General features: G+C 44.3%; 1 long non-coding RNA gene across 1 annotated transcript in view; it reads left to right on the forward strand.

Moving 5' to 3' along the window:
- The first annotated feature begins 2,420 nt into the window (after positions 1-2,420).
- LOC309375589 overlaps positions 2,421-20,801 on the forward strand; it is a 173,636-nt gene continuing 155,255 nt past the window's right edge. The window contains exon 1 of the long non-coding RNA XR_014170966.1: positions 2,421-2,788. This is a non-coding gene — a long non-coding RNA (uncharacterized lncRNA). The remainder of the gene's footprint in view (positions 2,789-20,801) is intronic.

Raw genomic sequence — 20,801 nt, forward strand, 5'->3', positions numbered from 1 at the left:
AGGATCCAGGAGACAGGTGGTTGGTTTCACTCGTCCAAGCAGCCTGCCCACATCCTCGGAGGTAACAGATTGGAATTGATCCCACTCAACTTGACTGGACAAAACTCTAGCACTCTCCCGCCCCGGCCCTGCTCACATGGTGGAGTCTATTTCTTCCCGAATCTGAGCAATTTTATCTGCAAAAAACTTTGCAAAATCATTGCAGGAGAACATGTGGCCCGTACTGGGCCCTGATGCTGCAGGTGGTTCCGCTAAATTGTGAACCACCTGAAAAAGGCTCCTGCTGCTGTTTTCTGCAGATGCAATAGAGGCGGTGAAGAAATTCTTCTTCGCCGTCGCTATCGCCACTTGGTAGGTTCGACGTTGAGCTCTAACCTGTGTCCGGTCAGATTCGGAATGAGTTATCCGCCACCGGCGCTCTAGCCGTCTCAACGATTGTTTCATTGCCCTCAGTACCATGGAAAACCACGGGGCTGTCTGGGCTCCATGCAATCGGAGACCGCGCTTTGGAGCCAAACAGTCAATAGCTGAACCATCTTTGGATTTCCAGAACCAAAGTTTTAGGATTACAGCCTATGCTATACTACTGTGCTATTACTTTATAGTTTGCTTTCCAAGGTGCCCTAAAATGGGCCACATCAAATTATCACAATCAACACCATTGTTTTTCTGCTGCTGCTACTACTACTTATTATTTATAAAGCAGCTATAATCTACTAGGCACTGTTCAAAAATTAAAACAAGACTGTCCCTGCCTGCAAGTTTAGAGTACGACAGACATGACAGAGAAGGAAAAGGTGATGATGGGGGGGGGGGGGGAGAGAGAGAGAGAGAGAGAGAATTAAAACCAGGCACCAGTTTTGAAAGTTACACAATTGTTTTTCTAATGACCAGCAATAATCGGGCACCCAACATTTGTACTTTCCAGAAACAACTGAAGATATTTTTGTTTCCACAAACTTTTCCATTTGGAAGAAAAAGTTTCTCTCTGCCTTGTTCTGCATTGTTTTTAAATAAACCTTGGGTTTTGGTATTTAAGTTTTAAAAGCTGCTTTGAAATGTACATGAAAAGCACTTAATTTGTTAATTAATCAGTCCTGGCCTAAGACATTCAGCTGTTTGAAGTCCAAAGTGGTGTGGAGGATGGTGGTGAAAAAGAAAATCAATCCTCCTGTCAGACTGGGAATATCCCCTCACTCACCCAAGTTTAGGGTATTCCACCATACTCACGTATATGTCAAACGAAGCTTTAATAATAAAGAAAACGGTAACACAATAACACACTGTGAGAGAAACCGAAAGAACATCATGAGGCCAGAAGGACCTGAAATATACTCGGAGTCCTGCAGTGATTTCATGCTCTTTATTGCAGCTTGTAAAACAGTGATTGAATTTCCTCCCAAACCTCAGGCTTTTATATACATTCTTTACACAATGAGTCCCATCTGATTGGCTGATTATGCTTCCCTCCTGGAGCCTGATTGGGCTGCTGCTGCAAGCCAATCAGTTGTTGCATTCTAGGATCCTACTTGCCTATTGTTCTAGGATCCAAGCTTAGTACATAACAGGACCCTTGGCCTCTCAAATGGAATGGGACGCCCAAAGCACAATACAAAATCCCTGCCTACGAGATGACAGACATTCTACTAATCCCATTAGATCCCAGTGTTTTCCTAACAAAAAACACTCCCACCCCCACTGCCCCCCCCCCACATCGTCTCCCTGGTTAAGGGTCCCTTTTTAAGTGCTTTGGCTGCCCCCTTCAGACACCCTTTTGGGTCTTCCTCTATGCCCTGCCCCTCTCCTTCCCATGGTACCCCTTCTAGCTGATCCATGTGAGGCATCTAATCATAAGCCTGCATTTTTATCAAAGCTTATATGTTTGATCAGGGCTTGTATTTTAAAATGAGCTTAAAGATTTTCAAATGTTTCATGCCAGGCAGAAAGAACCTTGGCAATGTTTTTCCTCCTGAACAAGGGGCCCCTTGATTTATAGCAGAAAACAATTCTCAAAGTCGTAAAAAAGGGAATTACAGGCTGAGAGCGAGGACACTGACCCTACATATTACAGAAGATAAAAAAGGCAGAGATAAACAAAATTAAGAGTGGATAAATAGTAAAATAACACCATGTGCCTCCCATTAAAACTTGAGCCATATTTTCCTAAGGTTTAAGGTATACTGAGAGAGTTAAAGGGCAATAAATGTTGGGAAGAGCTAATGGGAAAAGCAGCTGGCTGGAAGAGGAGTAAACAGAAGAAGAGGCTTTTTTTTCCTCTTTTATTTTGAGGCTGTAAACTGTTCCTTTTTACTTTGAGAAGCTTTATTCTTTTAAAAGGCTACCTATGATAATGTATGAAATATATTAGCTTAAATGTAATTATGCAAAGGATTTAAGAGATGCTAGATTCTTATTTCATATAGTTGTAAGAGTTGTAACTATCCTGAAATTAAGTCAGCCACCAGCCCAGCCCCCCTGCCAGACAGGAGACGCCATCGAGCACTCCTGATATATAGTTGTCAGGCCTTTTGTTTAGAAACCTCCAAATGAAGGAGATCTTTCAATGTTGATGTGAACTCAAGATCCTTGAAGATAAAAATTTAAGATTAACCATCTGTTTTGGAAGGCAATAGGGCAAGGAGGGCAAGAGGTGAGCTGGTAATTAAGATTCCTTGTTGAGACACATGTAAGATATATTACTACTTATTTGTCATTTATAGATATAAGAATATATAGCTCTTTGAGTCCCATAAAAGGCAATAGGAAATGGGTGTATCTTTTGTGATTGGTTCTAGCAAACAGCCAATAGGAATTTCAACCAGGCTGATTGGACAGAGGCAGCCACAGGAGGAGGAAGGGGGCTGGATTAAGGAAATATAAGTGCTGGCCAGAATGGCAGGAGGGCAGGCCAGAGCTTGGTAACCATATGCCACTGTGCCTCTCATTTATTTGTCTGACAAATAAATTATTATTTTAATTTCTCTATTGCTGCGTTGAATATTTCATTCCAGCTAAGCGTTAACCACAAGCAGGGTGCTACACATGTGCCACTTCCTCTGGCTGCCTGGGAAGGCTGCCTGGAAGGCGATGGGTGGCCTGCTCCCTCTGCTGCACCCTAGTCCAAGGGTGGCTCAGAGAGGAGAAGCCAAAGAACAGCTGGCGTCTGAGCCAGGAGGGTGAAGGGGCTCCAAGGTCTCACCTTTCCCATAACAAACAGGCAGACGCTGGATTTGTGGGCAGCCCCAGCTCCCCTGATCTTTTAACTTGTCTCCTATACCCAGATCCAAGGAGGTGCTTTCAAAAATCCCTGTTTGCACAGGACAGCAGGCTCTCTCCAAGTGAGAGGGTTCAGTGGTTGTTGAGTGACAACAATGCATTGGCCCTTTTTTCTCTGGCAGCAAAAAAGATCAGGAAGAAGAAACTGGATAAAATAGCCATAAACTGTAGATTCAGAGTGCACTAGTACCTTGGTTCTCAAACGCCTTGGTTCCCAAACACTGAAAACCCGGAAGTGAGTGTTCCAGTTTTCAAACATTTTTTGGAAGCCAAACGTCCAACGCGGCTGTCGACTATTGTTTCTGGGGCACCTGCACCAATCAGAAGCTGTGCCTTGGTTTTCGAAAATTTTGGAAGTCAAATGGACTTCCGGAACAGATTAAGTTTGGCACTTTTGTTTTTGCTATTTATTTTGTGTTTTTGTTTTTGAGGCTTTCTCGGTTAATTTGTTTTTGTGACTGTGTGGAACCCAGTTCAGCTACTGATTGATTGTGTGACTGCGGAAATGGATAAAAAAAAAAAACTCATCCAAACAATGAGTATCATCAGTGCAGGTAAGAAAAAATAATAATTTTAATTTTTATCATCTACAATACTGTCTTATTTATTTTATAGTACAGTACATTGATGACCTTGAGCCAGACATCCTGGAGAGTGAAGTCAAATGGGCCTTAGAAAGCACTGCAAATAACAAGGCCAGTGGAAGTGATGGTATTCCAGCTGAACTATTTAAAATTTTAAAAGATGATGCTGTTAAGGTACTACACTCAATATGCCAGGAAGTTTGGAAAACTCAGCAGTGGCCAGAGGATTGGAGAAGATCAATCTACATCCCAATCCCAAAGAAGGGCAGTGCCAAAGAATGCTCCAACTACTGCACAATTGCACTCATTTCACACGCTAGCAAGGCTACGCTTAAAATTCTACAAGGAAGGCTCAAGCAGTATGTGGACTGAGAACTCCCAGAAGTGCAAGCTGGATTTAGAAGAGACAGAGGAACCAGAGACCAAATTGCAAACATGCGCTGGATTATGGAGAAAGCTAGAGAGTTCCAGAAATACATCTACTTCTGCTTCATTGACTATGCAAAAGCCTTTGACTGTGTCGACCACAGCAAATTATGGCAAGTTCTTAAAGAAATGGGAGTGCCTGATCACCTCATCTGTCTCCTGAGAAATCTCTACGTGGGATGAGAAGCTACAGTTAGAACTGGATATGGAACAACTGATTGGTTCAAAATTGGGAAAGGAGTACGACAAGGCTGTATATTGTCTCCCTGCTTATTTAACTTATATGCAGAATTCATTATGCGAAAGGCTGGGCTGGATGAATCCCTAGCCGGAATTAAGATTGCTTGAAGAAATATCAACAACCTCAGATATGCAGATGACACAACCTTGATGGCAGAAAGTGAGAAGGAATTAAAGAACCTTTTATTGAGGGTGAAAGAGGAGAGTGCAAAATATGGTCTGAAGCTCAACATCAAAAAAACGAAGATCATGGCCACTGGTCCCATCACCTCCCGGCAAATAGAAGGGGAAGAAATGGAGGCAGTGAGAGATTTTACTTTCTTGGGCTCCATGATCACTGCAGATGGTGACAGCAGCCATGAAATTAAAAGACCCCTGCTTCTTGGGAGAAAAGCAATGACACACCTAGACAGCATCTTAAAAAGTAGAGACATCACCTTGCCAACAAAGGTCCCTATAGTTAAAGCTATGGGGTAAAGCCCAGTAGTGATGTATGGAAGTGAGAGCTGGACCATAAAGAAGGCTGATCGCCGAAGAATTGATGCTTTTGAATTATGGTGCTGGAGGAGACTCTTGAGAGTCCCATGGACTGCAAGAAGAACAAACCTCTCCATTCTGAAGGAAATCAGTCCTGGGTGCTCACTGGAAGGACAGATCGTGAAGCTGAGTGAAATATACTCAGAGTCGCAAAGTGATTTCATGCTCTTTATTCAGCTCATAGTGGTGAGGAGGAATGAATGAAAGTCCCCTCAAAGTATCTGCTTTATATACATTATTTACACAATAGGCTGCACATGATTGGCTAATTCCGGAATTCTACTGTAAGCCAATCAGGTTGTGGACTCACTGCTATCTGGAGCATGATTGGGTGGTTCCTGCTAACCAATCATACTGCTGCATTGTTCTAGGACCAATCAGACTGCTGCATTCTGAATCCTATTGTTCTAGGACCAATCAGACTGCTGCCTTTTGGAGCCTATTGTTCTAGGACCAATCAGACTGCTGCAGTTTGGATCCTATTCAACTCAGTACATAACACTGAGGCTCCAAGACTTTGGCCACCTCATGAGAAGAGAAGACTCCCTGGAAAACACCCTGATGTTGGGAAAGATGGAGGGCACAAGGAGAAGGGGATGATAGAGGACGAGATGGTTGGATAGTGTTCTTGAAGCATGAGTTTGACCAAACTGCGGGAGGCAGTGGAAGACAGGAGTGCCTGGCGTGCTCTGGTCTATGGGGTCACGAAGAGTCGGACACAACTAAACGACTGAACAACAACAACAACAATAACAAGAACAGTACATTGATTATTGCTTTCATTTTATTGATCAATGGTCTGGTTAGATAGTAAAATTCCTGTTAAATTCTTGTTTTAGGGGTTATTTTTAAAGGTCTGGAATGGATTAATCCCCTTTGCACTACTTTCTATGGGAAAGTGCACATTGGTTTTGGAACGCTTTGGTTTCGGAATGGACTTCCAGAATGGATTATGTTTGAGAAACAAGGTAACACTGTACTAAATTGAAACTCAGTTAGTGTAGAAGCAGAAGAATCCCTGTTATTAAGTTGTGGGTGAACGTATCAGACGACACAGCGATTCTTCAAACAGCTCTTGTTTATTCAGAGGCCAGAACAGAACTGAGCTGAAGGGCTCAGTCAGCCTGCTTATATAGAGCTCCAGTACACATAATTGTAACAACTTTCTAAAACTATCCAATCACTGAATGTCACTTTCGATCCCGTATTTGCATAACTATCTACAGTATCCCCCTGCTAGCCCAGGGTGAGAACTTCAGTACACCTGTTATCGGATATCTTGCATTAAATGTCTACTGTTTTTATTTGCAGGTGTCTGAGTTATATTTTGTGATTGTATGAAATTGCCATGGCCCTCCGCTAGTACAATAAGCCCCATCATCCAGCCCAGACATTGAGGTCCACCTCCAAGGGCCTTCTGGTGGTTCCCTACTGCAAGGTTACAGGGAGCCAGGCAGAGGGCCTTTTTGGTAGTGGCACCCACCCTGTAGAACGTCCTCCTGTCAGAAGTCAAGGAAATAAACAACGCTCTGACTTTTAGAAGATATCTAAAGGGAAGTTTTTAATGACTGATGTTTTATTTTGTTTTTATATTTACTGGAAGCGTCCAAGAGTGGCTGGGGCAACCCAGCCAGATGGACAGGGTATAAATAATAAAATATCATAATCATCCAGTATTAGGTGGAGCCAGAGCCAAAGAAAAGACAAGTGGAGCCAAATAATGCTACTTTTGTCCCGTTCTTTTGCAGTCTGCCAATGACACTCCCAACTGCCCACACTTGCATTATTCCATCAGGAGACACCTCCAGTCCATCCAACCATCCACACTCCTCACACAAGCAGGTCTGGATTGCTCTTCCTGAATATCCCCAACATTTAGTCACAATAATATCTATGGAAATGCTGCTGCCCACTGATGGGAGTTGCAGTCCAAAATGTCTGGCGGGCACCAGGCTGAGGAAGCCTACATCTTATGCATGGGGAAAAGCAGCCCCCCTTTCTGGTTGCAAAATGAAGTGCCCCTCAGGCTGGGCCTTCAAGAAGACTGTTCCCTATTTTTAATATTTGTTTTAACCTGTCGGTGAGATTTTTCTTCCTCCCTATGTAGCCGGGGCAGGGTCTGGATTTAATCAAGGCTGTGGTCCAAGTGTGTTTGGTTTGGGCGGGCTATTTTAGCAGAGCCATGGAAAGAGTTTCACCAAATGTATCAGCCCCTAGCAGATGGCACCTTAGTGTAAATATACATGATGAAAAGGGGCTTACACAGAGAAGCCACTCTCTGCTCTCTGCACTTAGAAGCTCCCCCATCCACTCAAGCGAGTGACAAATGATGAAGGATGATCGCAAGCAGTGGATCTTTCAGCCGATGCTAAGTAAAGCTTTCAGGCTGAAACGGCACAATTTCCTTTTTGTCCCAACTGATGCTTCAGATGGTCAAAGTCTTGCTGGACCTGGCTAAAGCACAGAGTCCTTTGTAGCAGCCAAGCGACTCTGGAAGCTCATGCACAGAGCGTGAAGGAGATGGCCTCCCCTTGGGGCTCGTCCCCAACATCTGTCATTTGGGGATATACAGCAACTGCTGCATTCATTTAACCTGGCTCATAGCAATCCTATGCAAATTGGTAGAATCATTCATTCATTTATTGTATTGACAGTCCACTTTTCTTCCAAGTTGGGATTCAAGGCAGCTTCCAACATTAAAAAATTATGACAAAATGCTAAATTAATACTGTAATAGGTTAAGATTTGGTTAACGACAACAATTTTTTGTAATGTATACAAGTCTGTTTTGTTTTCTACATGGGTTCTTTCTTTCTTTCTTTCTTTCTTTCTTTCTTTCTTTCTTCCTCCCTCCCTCCCTCCCCCTCCTCCTTGTTTAAAATAAAATAAAATGCTAAATAAAACACATGTTTTTACAATGTCATATATTTACTAAGTTTTGGGAGAAAGTAGTGGATTATACAATAGGACTGTGTAGAAGAAGCAAAAATTTTCACAGGATAATATTCTTTTGAACTGCATGCCTACTATATGGAAGTTGACATCTGGACAATGTAAATGGATTTTCTGTGTCCTCACAATGGCCAAAAGACTTGATAGTGCTGCATTAAAAATATAAATGTAAGATCTGACGACACTTGCCACCTGTGAGCAGTCTGCTTATAGATGCAGACTTTGCATGGACAAGTATAATGAAAGTTGGAACTCATTTATACAAAACACAGTAGTAAAAAAAAAGCGAGAGTTATATGAGTGTATTAGAAATAACTATATATCTTTTTGTATAACGTCTATATTAGATAAGGATATATGGAATTGTAACTGTTAACTGTTAACATTTATGGCAATATACTATATCCTAAAATAAATAATAATTTTAAAATGGTAAATAATAAAAACAAACTAAAAACAATAGTTAAAATACATCACAACACATTTAAAATCAGCAATTAAAATCCAGTTTGCCAGTGGTTAGCATCATCTGCTCCTTGGTTCTCAAAGGCTTGTCTGAAAAGGAAGGTCTTAGGGTACAGGCAGAAGGAGAACAAAGAGGGAGCCAGTCTAACTTCTCTTGGGAGGGAATTCCACAATGTGGGAGTTGCCACAGAAAAGGCTCTCTCTCGTGTCACCACCAACCGTGCTTCTGGATTTGATGGGACCAAGAGAAGGTGCTCACCTGAGGTTATTAGGGAGATACAAGAAGTAGATACTTCTGGGCTGCAGTAGCTTTATATGTCATAACTTGGGACTAACTAGGGATGCATTTTAATTTGCATTTCAAGGCAAAGCTTCTTACCGCAGACTTCCCAGCTCAAGGTGATATTGTTGATATCACTGCCTGAACTCTCTTAGCCAAAATGGCTGTTAGTATTTTAGAACTGATCTTCAGACTGAGGAAATGTTTTTGAGAAAATTAAAAACATCAACAGATTCACCTAGGGATCTGTTCAGTCTATAGAACCACTGCCTGAATCCTGACTCCTGCCAAAGCTTGAGGTGTGTGTGAGCATGTGTGCATAATGGTATCATTTCACTGTTTGATGACCATAAAATTTAGTGACACAAGATAATTTAGTGTTGTGGATCAGGAAATAATATCTCTCAGAAAGTTGTAAATGTGATGGCAGCTCCTTATCCCGAGGAGTATGACAACTTCTTACAACATGTGAAGATTTATGGGTCTATAATAATAAATATCACAATGAAAATATCCCTCTTGGAGGCTTTGCTGAAGAGTCCTGAAAATGCTGGTGCTAGATGTGGTCTCTGCTACTTCATCACACACAATGTGTGTCAGGTTACAAGGTTAAGTCAAGAACAAGTTCAAGAATCAGACACATCACCACCAATCCATTACAATGGCAATAGGAGGGCGGGACAGATGGCTTGAGTAAATAGCAAGGGTTTTTTCCAAAACAAAGAGGGCAGTTGATGCAAAACTGCTCTTTATATTCAGTATAAACACTTCCCACGTTCAGTAATGCCCTTTGACCTCATGGAAATGCCAACATTTTCTTAACAAAACCTTACAGATATTCCTCAGCCTTCTGCAGACATATGTCTGGTGGTATTTTCATTGCTTAAGAAAACAGGTTGCTTGCACAGAAAATGTTCCATATGCAACTAGGACACCCTGGAGAAACAGCCACTCAGGGATGCCTGACTGAATGAGCCAGGCTGCCTCAAACCTTTGCTAGCAAGCTGCAGAAGAGAACACTGAACTGTACTTTTTCTAATTTATTTCCCTTTCTCAATACCTGTTTTTTTTTCTAATGAATTTATGCTCTTATATTTTGCAAATGTCTTACCTTGCTGCAAGTTTCTCATCGGCTTCTGATCTCTACCAAACAGCAATGTGGGCAAAGAAGAAGGAAGATGCCACTGAGAGAAAATATATATAAATCAGGGGAGCAAAAGAGTGATGAAGAGCACCAAACCAACACAAACAAGATGAATATTTGCCTAGGTGGATGTAATGCTCAGTAGTTTGGCTGCATCCAATGGGCTGCTTCTGAATATCAAAACTGGAGATTTTTTGGCACAGAATTCTTGTGATTGGCTGGTCTGGTAAAGACATGTCCTGCTGGCATCAGACATCTTCACCAGCTCCCAGCAGAAGTCCCAGGTGATTCACTCCTGCTTTCCTTCTCCTTCAGAAGAAGAAGAAGAAGAAGAAGAGTTTGGATTTGATATCCCGCCTTTCACTCCCTTTAAGGAGTCTCAAAGCGGCTAACATTCTCCTTTCCCTTCCTCCCCCACAACAAACACTCTGTGAGGTGAGTGGGGCTGAGAGACTTCACAGAAGTGTGACTGGCCCAAGGTCACCCAGCAGCTGCATGTGGAGGAGCGGAGACGCGAACCCGGTTCCCCAGATTAGAGACTACCGCTCTTAACCACTACACCACACTGGCGTAGCAATCAAACCCCACTAAAGTAAACATTAAATTAGGACATTTTGCCCCAATATTCAACTCCTTACAATGAATTGCAGTTGCCATTTTACTCCCCATTTCCCAGTCTGGAGAGATCCTTTCAGAGTTCTTCACAATCCCTGCACACATATCTCAGTACAGATCCTTGGAAGACTCTGGTCTCTACATCCCTCGCTTGGGAGAATAGATCACTTACCTCCAGCTTTAGTTGCAGTCTGGTGCAGCAGCAGAAAGTCAGCGCTGTCTCTGACACATCTGGGGGAAGGTGTCACTTCCTCCTCCACCAGGTATGATGGGTGCTGGGGTTAGCCGCCAGGGAGGGCGGGATACAAATAAAAGTTGTTGTTGTTGTTGTTGTCGTCGTCGTCGTCGTCGTCATCATGGTTGTAGCCAATCACGGGTGAGCTAGGAGGCGTGGCTTGGGGATCAGACCAGAGGGATGAAGTCTTCCCTCTGATCCACTCTCTGACCATAAAAGCCAGCTGTGCCCAGGCCCTGGCTGTGCCCCCTCATTGTTGGATTCCCCACTTACCCTCCCTGCTCTTTAAGTGGTTGGGCTGCCCAAGGATAAATAGACAGCCCCTTCAGAGGACCTTGCTACAGAAGTATCGTATTTGGTTGCCATATTTGGAGACAGGGAGGAATTTGCTTTTAAACAAATTGGGCAATTGTCACAGCTTGATGGCAGATAAGGCATTTGGTTGCATCATTTGTGGACAGTGGGTGGATGGGGGCCCACTCCAAAGGATCAGGGTATCCCCTTAAAGGGATCCAGTGGGGTGCATTTGTCCAGATGTCTCAGATGGGGGGCGGATGGGCCATGGCACCCCAAAATGCTGTGTTTTTTTATGTACACCATAGGATAGATCCTCACCCTTGGTTAACCCTGCCAAAGTAATCAACTAGCAGATAGGTTGGTTGATTCAGGATACACACCTATTGCCTTCAACAAAACCTGCTGATACCTGTAATCAATAAAGTTGGGGTCTTGGATGTCCTGTGGTGAGTGCTTCCGGACCAGCAACATCCATGTATTCCTGCCATCTGCCTCCCTTTTCTTAAGCAGTTACTGATATACAAGAGGACTTCTGCACTTATTCCATGGCTGCTAAGCTTTCTCAAGAGTGAGGCATCTAGAGGCTTGCATCTATACAGTGGTACCTTGGGTGACAGACGCTTCGGGTGACAGACGCTTCAGGTTACAGACTCCGCTAACCCACAAATAGTACCTCGGGTTAAGAACTTTGCTTTAGGATGAGAACAGAAATCGTGCGGCAGCGGCAGCAGGAGGCCCCATTAGCTAAAGTGGTACCTCAGGTTAAGAACAGTTTCAGGTTAAGAATGGACCTCCAGAATGAATTAAGTTCTTAACCCGAGGTACCACTGTGCATACAAGTCAGCAGATGCAATTTTTATGCAAATATGTGTCAGCTTTTGCCAACTTTTTTGTTTGGATACATTTCACACGGGGGGGGGGTGAGGAAGTAACTACCTTACTTGCTTCTCTGGCTCAGATATATAGCATACATAGGCTACCCCAGCAAAATGAGCAATAACTGGTTTTATTTCTTAGTTTCTGGTACCCAGCTTTTCATCCGGCATCCATCGCAGAGCCACTTCCAAGGACAAAGGCCTCAAGATTCTCAGTTCCAACAGTTTCCTCAAAAGAACACATTTGCCTTTTGGCCAATGGGGGCAACCACATAAACATACGTTACAGGAGGTTCTTGGGCATCCCACCCACTGCTTTTCCTTTGCTCAAGATCCCTTAGCCTCACATCTGACTTCCAGGGCAGCCCACAGCTGTTTGGCACTCTGCAGTGACGTCCCATTCAGGCACCCCAGGGCACTCCTGAGGCACAGCTGCTCCAATGCCACAAAGACTTATGGGCTGGGTGAGGGTCTGGCCAGGCTGAGGTCACAGCCACTCATATCACAACAAAAAAGTAGCAAGGCTCGGAAGACCACACATGTTCTGATTGTGGTTTCTCTCCTACAGTCTTCACAGGCCAACCTCATCATCAATCTTCCTCTGAAAGTCATCCACATCTTCATAAATAAATGCCACTTAAGGGCTGCTGAGTTTCCCCTTTCTCAGCACAGTTTACATTTGGCACTTACTGGGCTGTAAAGTTTTTCCAAGGAAGGAATCAAGCACTTTCTCTATTTGCTTTCTTTCTGTCTCTCTCTTTAAAAAAATAACTTTATGTAGTAGATGAAGATCCTTACATCATACATGGGGCTGCTGCTCACAATCCCATTGGTCGCCAACCCTGCCTATCCCTGGCTTCCGGCAAAGCCATCATTCCGAGGAAACAGACAAATCCCCTCATGAGGGCTGAGTTGCAAATCCAGGAACCTAATGGGGAACTACAAGCTTATGCATTTGGGAAGATAATGGAATGTGAGCTTACTTTTTAACTGCAAGAGATAAGTCACATGGCCTTATGTTATCAAGACACGAGGTCAGTCGTGGCTAATTACCAAATGCCATGGTCAGCTCTTCAAGACCACGGCCATCAGGGTGACCTGGGGTCCCATGCTAGAAGCAGGAGGGGCAGCTTGTCAACCCTCTGATGTACCTGAGAGTCCTATCCCTGGGGCTTCCCCTGGCTGACTACAGGGACAAGGTCAACCATATAAATAGGGGAATCGAAGCACTGCTGAGATCAGAGACCAGAGGCAGATGACGATCCCAACCCAGATAGAGGTTCCAGCTCAGACTTTGTGATGGCAGGAGGAGACCACCCAGCTCTAGCCATGTCCTTCTGCTGTTGGGTCTGATAGCACAGACAGAACATGAGAATGAAGAAGCCTGGGAAGGCAACGCTAAATGCTTAAGAGTTTGCCCTAGGGATTGTGTGTGTGTTTTATGTGTAAAAACTTGATGAAGCTAATAAAACTTGTAAATCTTCACCCCAAAGTACGCTTATTACCTCCGAGTCCAAAAAGAACATCTGCCCTTGAGCAGAACACCATGCAAGGCAAGGATGGCAGTGCACTTGAAATGGCCAGAGCTGCCCCCACTCCCCCCACTGGAGCCAGGCATTCAGGCTGCAATGCTGCCAGCCTTGACTAATGGGGCTTAATAGCTGCCAGACAGTAACGAGAATTCAGTTCTGTGCAAGATGCTTAGCCAGCCCTCAAGAGCGTAAAAGCAACATCAATCTCAGAAACAAATTTTGGTCAGAGCCTGGAGCTGAGGCACAATGAAAGCTGGTTTTGTACCTCCTGCCAGAGATTTTGCAACCAGAGACATCTTAAGGCGGGTCGTGAACAGCCCCATCATGTGTAGGCAGGCTGCCCCGTGCCATTTTACAGATAGAAACAGAGACCCTCTTGGATGGTTGCAATATTCCTGTTCTTCCTCTCTCCAAGGCTCTCTGCCCCCATTATGCATTACGGAAGACCTTTTGCTTCTTGTACTCTGTATACATTTACTTTGCCATAGCCTATCCTGAAGTGATTTAAAAACCAAAAGGACTTTGGTTTTGGAGTAGAAGATACACCTAGATTTTTTTTATTACAGTATTATTATTATTAAATTTGTATCCCACCTTTCCTCTCCAAGAAGCGCAGGGTGCCAGATATAAAAATTTTAAAACAGCACAATTTTTTTTAAAAAAAAATTTAAAATATTTAAAAACAATTAAAATCATCTAAAACATTTAGAACATCTCAAAATATTTTAAAGCATTTGCATTCCCTCGCAATTATTTATTTCGTGGTTGTCTTGGCTGGTATCTATCAGCCATCAAACGCCTGGGCAAACAGGAATGTTTTAAAGTTTCTCCTTCTGAAAATCAATAATGAGGGAGACAGATGCACCTCACCAGGGAGAGCATTCCACAGATGGGGTACCACCACCAAGAAGGCCTTGGCATGAGGCAACGCCAACTGGGCAGCACCATTATACTTTAGGAATATGCCATCAGCTGGTTAACATGAGACACAGCTGCTGCAGAGTGTGAACTGTCAGGCTGTACATTTCATAGTGTCTGACTTATAACATTTATATCCTACCTTCCCTTCCTGAAGCTCAAGGAAGGGGGGTTAGAGAAATAAGTTCAGCTTCCATGTTAATGAGAACCAGCTAAGTCACACTTTCTGAACCAAAGCGTGAGCTGAAACAACTATTCTTTGAAAGTAACAGTTCTTCAAATTTTACGAAATCCATATTTAAAGTGTATGTTAGGGAAATGTGTGCAAATCTGTGTGTATGAGTGAAAATAAAGTATGAAATCTACTTTATTAGACAATATTGAGAACACAAGTGCATGCATTAAAAGAAATGTGCACCCAATATATGCAAATGTTTGACCATCCTAGCTCAAGGTAATGTGGCCTCTTGGGGGACCCCCATCTCCCCCCCACCTGCCTGACCTGTGGCCTCTCAGAGGACTTCCAGGCCAGGACCTGCCTGCAGCTGAGCAACTAGGGAAGGGACCAGGACCCCAGGCAGGCAGGCAGGCAGGCAGGCGGCCCTGGAAACACTGGCTGCACCAGCTCAGCAGGCCCCCGCGGCTGGGGCAGCGCTATCAAGCCTGCCTGCTCTGGGGACGCCTCTCCCCCGGGGGCAACACCAAAGGGCCTTTTCCCCCTGGGGTGGCACTCTAGAGGTGGAACGAGGGCCTGGGCCAGCTCTCTTGTGATGAAATTATGGTTTTAATGGAGATAGAGTTTTAACTTCGGTGGGTGTGGTTTTATTGGGAGTGGAGCTGTTTTAAATTGTTTTAAAATGTAATATGTGGATTTGTATTTTGTATTTGAATTTGTGAGCTAGGATATTATATAGGGGATTATGTTGAGGAATGTATTTTTTATTAGTTTGTATACATCAGTATTGCTAACTGCTTTAATTATTGTTCTTGTGCACTTTGTGCTTTTTATATTGTAACTTTAAGTTGTGAACTGCCCTGAGACCTACGGGTATAGGGTGGTCTACAAATTTAATAAAGTCCAACTAGCTAGGTGGTCTCCTATCCCTTTTTTGCATCCCATGTGCAAAATGGCCACCCTAGCCCCATGTCCATTCTAGGGCCATAGGGACTGCCCAGAACAGAGCCTGATTCTGTCTGCATGCAGGGACATGTCAGGACCTCTTCCAGAAAAAGAAAGAAAAAGGACAATGCATGGAAAATGTTCCTCCTACCAAAAAACAAGGCCAACTTCAAAAAGTTGAAAGCAGACCACAGTTATAGGGGGTGTATCGTCTGTAATGAAAGGAAGCTTTTTTCCTATTAATTTCCTTTCTTTCAATTTCCCATGTTACTGCTCCTGCCTAATGGAATTAATTTGTCATTGCAGCATGTTCTGGCAGTATGTTGTTAGTCTGATAGCAACTGTGACTCAAATGACCTGATTATTTTCTTGCGCCATGGAGCAAGCTTTTTGGCAAAGTTTCATAACGTGTTGTCCAGAACATACAGTATCTGGATGGCAAAACCAATAACAGTGATGTGGCCTTTTCAATGCCTTCTGAATGCCTACATTTTGTGCAGTCACAAACTGTGTGGGCTGAAGCAGGACTTCACCCAGCATCCATGCGATTTACCTCCAAACTTTCCCTTGCTTCTTGTGCACCAAGCAAATGAACATGTGGAGGTGAAGAACGGGGCAGTGGGGACAATACCACTCTCACCCATACATCCAGGTAATGCCTGCTCTAGGTTTCAGAGTACCTTTGGGGGAAACATCCTCCAGGGGCCCTAGGGTTGCCACACCTTCAGTGCCAGGTAGGTGTGAGTGTCTTTTTTTTTAAAAAAAAAAAAAAGGTCCGTGCAGCTTGCAAGATTCAGGATTAGGCAAATCCATGGAGCAGGCTGCAAATTATTGTACAGACTTTTTGGCAAGCTTCCCCTTATATATTCTACCCTCTCGGACACAGGGCTACAGTTAGAGATTAGGATCCTGGCACAGCTACCTCTTTGCTCATCCCTTACAGAAAATGACTGTTCTCCTGCACTGTCAAACCATGATTTAGCATTATGAGGATTAGTTTATCTTGGGCTCTCATGCCCCCTCTACTCTAGCATGGCCACATGAAGCAAATCAGAAGCTTCCACTTACAAGCCAGCTACATAAACCACACCTTGTTTTAGTCAACCAAAGTTAAGACTAACCACAGTTCATCCAGGTTTGGATGTCACAAGATACAAGGGTGAGCCTAATATGGAAAAGAAAGCTTTTGAACTCTGCCAGAAGAGCTGGAAGGAAGGGCACACCAGCCTGAGGCTTGCACAGACTCAGCCCCATGAAGCCCATAATGCCAAGCCATGCTTTCATAATACATGGACATGCAAGGCTCGCTGTTCAGGAGCAAAATGGCTAACCTTGCAGTAACAAGGCCTCTGCAGCAAACTCTTTGTGGCACATTCAGCTGAGATGGATGTCTGCAGCCAGCCGAGGGGTTATCTGTCCAGTTCATCTTGTTTGTGGCCCCCTCCTCTTCCCCAGAGGAACTGTGGGGCGAATTGTCCCCATCATAAGAGAAAGCCAGATTCTTTTCAATAGTTTTTATTTTATTTCTCTCTCTCTCTCTCTCTCTGTGTGTGTGTGTGTGTGTGTGTGACTTAAGGAGTTGTGAATTGATAAAGGCTTCCTACCAGTCTATAAAATCTGCTGATACTTTAGCTTGGCCATAAACTCATAATCGCATGCAGACTATGCTGTGCCTGTAAGTGCAAGCAGATGTATCTCATTGCTGAAATGCTAAATAAAAGCACAAAGGCCCTCGCTGTTATCTCCAATCATCAATTTACATGAAAAGCAAAGGACAGATTTTCAAATTTTATCTTTTGCAGAGCAGAACTGAGAGATTACATTCCTGAAGAAGCAGGACATTGCAAGAAAAACAAAACAGCTCAGAGAAAAATAAAGTTTTGTTACTTGGGGTTTGTTTACTTGGAAGGTTTTTGCCTATATTTTTTTTTTAAAAAAAACCACCATCACCACCCACCCACTCTGAATCCCATACCAAAAGGAATCCCTTCCCACCAATGAATTGTCTCTGTATTGTAGAAGAAAGTACTGACTCCTATGGAAAACTGCCACTGATGCAGGGTGTAAGGATGGAGGGAAACATGCTTTGTTCAGCCTTTTTCCTTTTAGTGTCTGATAGGGAATTTCTGCAGTGGGAAATTCTGCTTTTAAAAAATGCTGCCTTCCCAGGCCTGTGGCAGGTCTTCTGGGGCTGAAGTAATGCTCAGCAAAGGTTGGGTTATCAAGCTGACATCTTTTTAGAATTAGCTTTCTTGCCCTACACAATGTCTAAGCAGTGTTGGCTTTCAGATGTCTATATTAGCATGTTCGAAGCAGAAGGCTACCTCCCAATGTGCTGCGTGTGGGAGTTGGGCAACCCCCAGCGCCAGGGAGCTTGCAGGCCTCTTGTTCTGTCTCCCCCAGGGCCCTCCTGCCTTTCAGCAAGGCTCTCAAAAGCCCCGGGCTTCCCTTAGGACAAAGGCGGCTGAAGAGCCTTCCAGCAAGCAGGAAGCAGGGAGCACTCGTGCCATTCAGGGGCAGTCACCCAGCAAAAAAGCAGGAGCAGAACCTAATCTCCTCACAGTTACCCAGGGAGATTAACCATTCTGTGCAGTTTATTGTGACAGAAATTGTCTGTGTTAGTGACAAGGCAAATTGAACCCAGAAGGCTTGGGGGCCGCCAAGGTCCAGGGCATTTTCTCCATCCGAGAGAGAGAGAGAGAGAGAGAGAGAGAGAGAGAGAGAGAGAGAGAGAGAGAGAGAAGCTGCCCCCTTTTCAGCTTGCAGCCTGGCAGATTCTGGAGATGGATGCTCTTCTGCTATTCACAAGTTTTAGGCATCTGGGGCTCCAGGCAAAGAGTCTGGCCCAATGGCCAGTTGCATTCTGCTCCCATGGACAGACAGGTGAGACTGCATTCTTGGTTCTTGAGGGAGGCTTCCAAAAGTGTTTTAGTTTAGAAAAAAGCAAATAAGCAAATAACACTGGAATTCATGGACATCCAATGAAGTTGAATGCTGGAAGATGGAGGACAGATAAGAGAAAGTCCTTCCTCCTCTCCCAGCAGGCAGTGATGGCCACCAACCTGGATGGCTTTCAAAGAGATTAGGACAAATTCATGGAGCCTAGGGCTATGGATGCTCACTGGCGATGAGGGCTTTGCTCTGCCTCTCTTCCTCCTTGTATGTCCCTTTGGCCCTCATCTGCTTTCTGTGGCTTCAGCCTTGCTCTTTGGCCAACACCCTTATCTCAGCATGTGACCACCTAGAGCAGATCCCTGCTGAGACCAGACACAACTATACCTCTCAGATCTGATCGCTTCCACAATCAAATTCAGTTGATCCTGGCAGAGATAAGTTCCATAGTTAACTCTGTGCAGCATGAAAAGGGACTTCTTAAAATCTCCCTTGTATCTTCCAACATTTGGCTTCGTTGGATTTCTACAAGTTCTAAAGTTATGAGAGAGGGATGGAAACTCTTCTCTGTCCACTTTCTCCAGGCCAGGCATAATTTTCCTTGCTCTTCCTTGCCTTTTCCCTCCACTAAGAAGCTCCAATGCTGCAACATTTCCTCATAGAAAAGTCACTCTGCCCCCTGGATCATTGCAGTTGCCCCTTTCTGACCTTTTTCTGACTCTACAATGTCCTTTTTGAAGTGAGGTGACCAGAACCCGTCACAGAATTCCAAGGGTGGTTGCACCATAGATTTGAATAAAGAAAGATGAGTGAGTGGAATGTCCTTTGTCAACCTTGGGCACAACAGCAAATGACCAATATCACTGCTGTCTAGAAATGGTCCTAAATTATCACCATGCCAAAGAATGGAAAGCAGTTCCATAAATGATGTTACCGGCCACCTGAATCCCTGCCGAGCCATTCACAGGATTCCAGGGGTTCTGGCCTTCGGTCAGTGTCTCTGCTCCTTTGCAGAAATGAAGACATGGCTGAGGCTGCAGTAGCTTTAAGAAATATGATGTATTAACCTATTTACACCTGAATTTAGATGGAGGGAATCTAGATCTTACAGCATGGTCATCTCAGGGGGGGCCTGTTCCCCACAGCAGTGCAGCGCTGGAGTCCAAGGCATCTCTCCCAGCCAGCCTTCAGCCATCCTGCCCAAGATGGATCTCTGTCTTTGTTCACCCCTTTTCTTACCAGTACACCTTGCTAAAGACTCTCTTTTCCTGTCACCTCACACCCAGTTATACTGGCAACCTTCCAAATCTGTTGTCTCTGTTCATACCTCGGAGCAAGTGAGAAGGATGGTTCTCTTGCCTTGCCAATGGCCCTCAATGCTTTCTTAATGGTCCTAAGCTTGGCCAGGTCATCCTGCATAGGCTAGCTCAGGAATTCCTCTGCAGCTGGTATTTTCCCCTTTTGATCCCAAATAATCAGAATCCTATCATTTATTAATTTCTAGGGTTTAGTGGTGCCCCTTCTAAGCCTATAACATCAGTCTTAGAGAATGCCTTCTCCCATGGCATTGAGGTCAGAGAAGGAGGCCTGGCTGGCAGTCATTACACAGAATGACTCATGCAGCGCCTGGTTCCATAGAAGGGCCTTTTCAGTGGTGGCTTCACATCTGTGGAGCACTCTCCCTACTTCAGGTGCATCAAGCTACACCATGGTTTTCTTTTAGGAAACTGGTGAAGGCGTCACCTTCTAGCCAGCTTTTGGGTGAGATCATCAGTGACTGAACAATTCATGAATAATTTGGCACTGCTGATTATTATGAATTGTAGTGTTTCAACTATCATCATCATCATCACTTCATGGGAACTGTGCTACATATCCACGCTATGTTGCTTTTTGTGTTACTCTGTTGTAAACTACCCTGCACAGAGACCCTTGCACCATGAAAGCCAGCAGATGACCCTTGCTGCTTGACTAGAGACAGATCTGGCCAGGCCAAATGCCTCCATTGCCCATTCATTCTATTTGAGTAGCTCACAGAGTCCCAGGCTGTGGGGCTCCTGGACCCACATTTGGGGAGGGGTGCATGTTGGGGGCAGGTCTGCCAAGGAACAAGCAGATTTCTTACCATTCCCTAAAGAACCCAAGGCTTGGACTGTCTCCCCACAGCCCGGGTCATCTCAAGTGAAGTCGAGCTGACAGGGTGTTTAGCAAACATTTAAACCCAGGAAGCTTAATAGCTCTTTCAGGATTATTAAATAAACATTGAGAATGAGTGAGGAGGCAGGCAAAGGAAATGGTGGTGGGATTGGGGGTGTTGGGGGTGGGTGGGGGCTAACATAAACTTTCCAAGGCTTGAGGCCAGGGGAGGTGGAGCAGGGCAGAATCCTGCCAAGTCACGACGGCCCTCTCGTAA

The sequence above is a fragment of the Podarcis melisellensis genome, assembly GCF_964234715.1.
Source record: "Podarcis melisellensis genome assembly, chromosome: 8".
In the NCBI taxonomy this organism is placed as follows: domain Eukaryota; kingdom Metazoa; phylum Chordata; class Lepidosauria; order Squamata; family Lacertidae; genus Podarcis; species Podarcis melisellensis.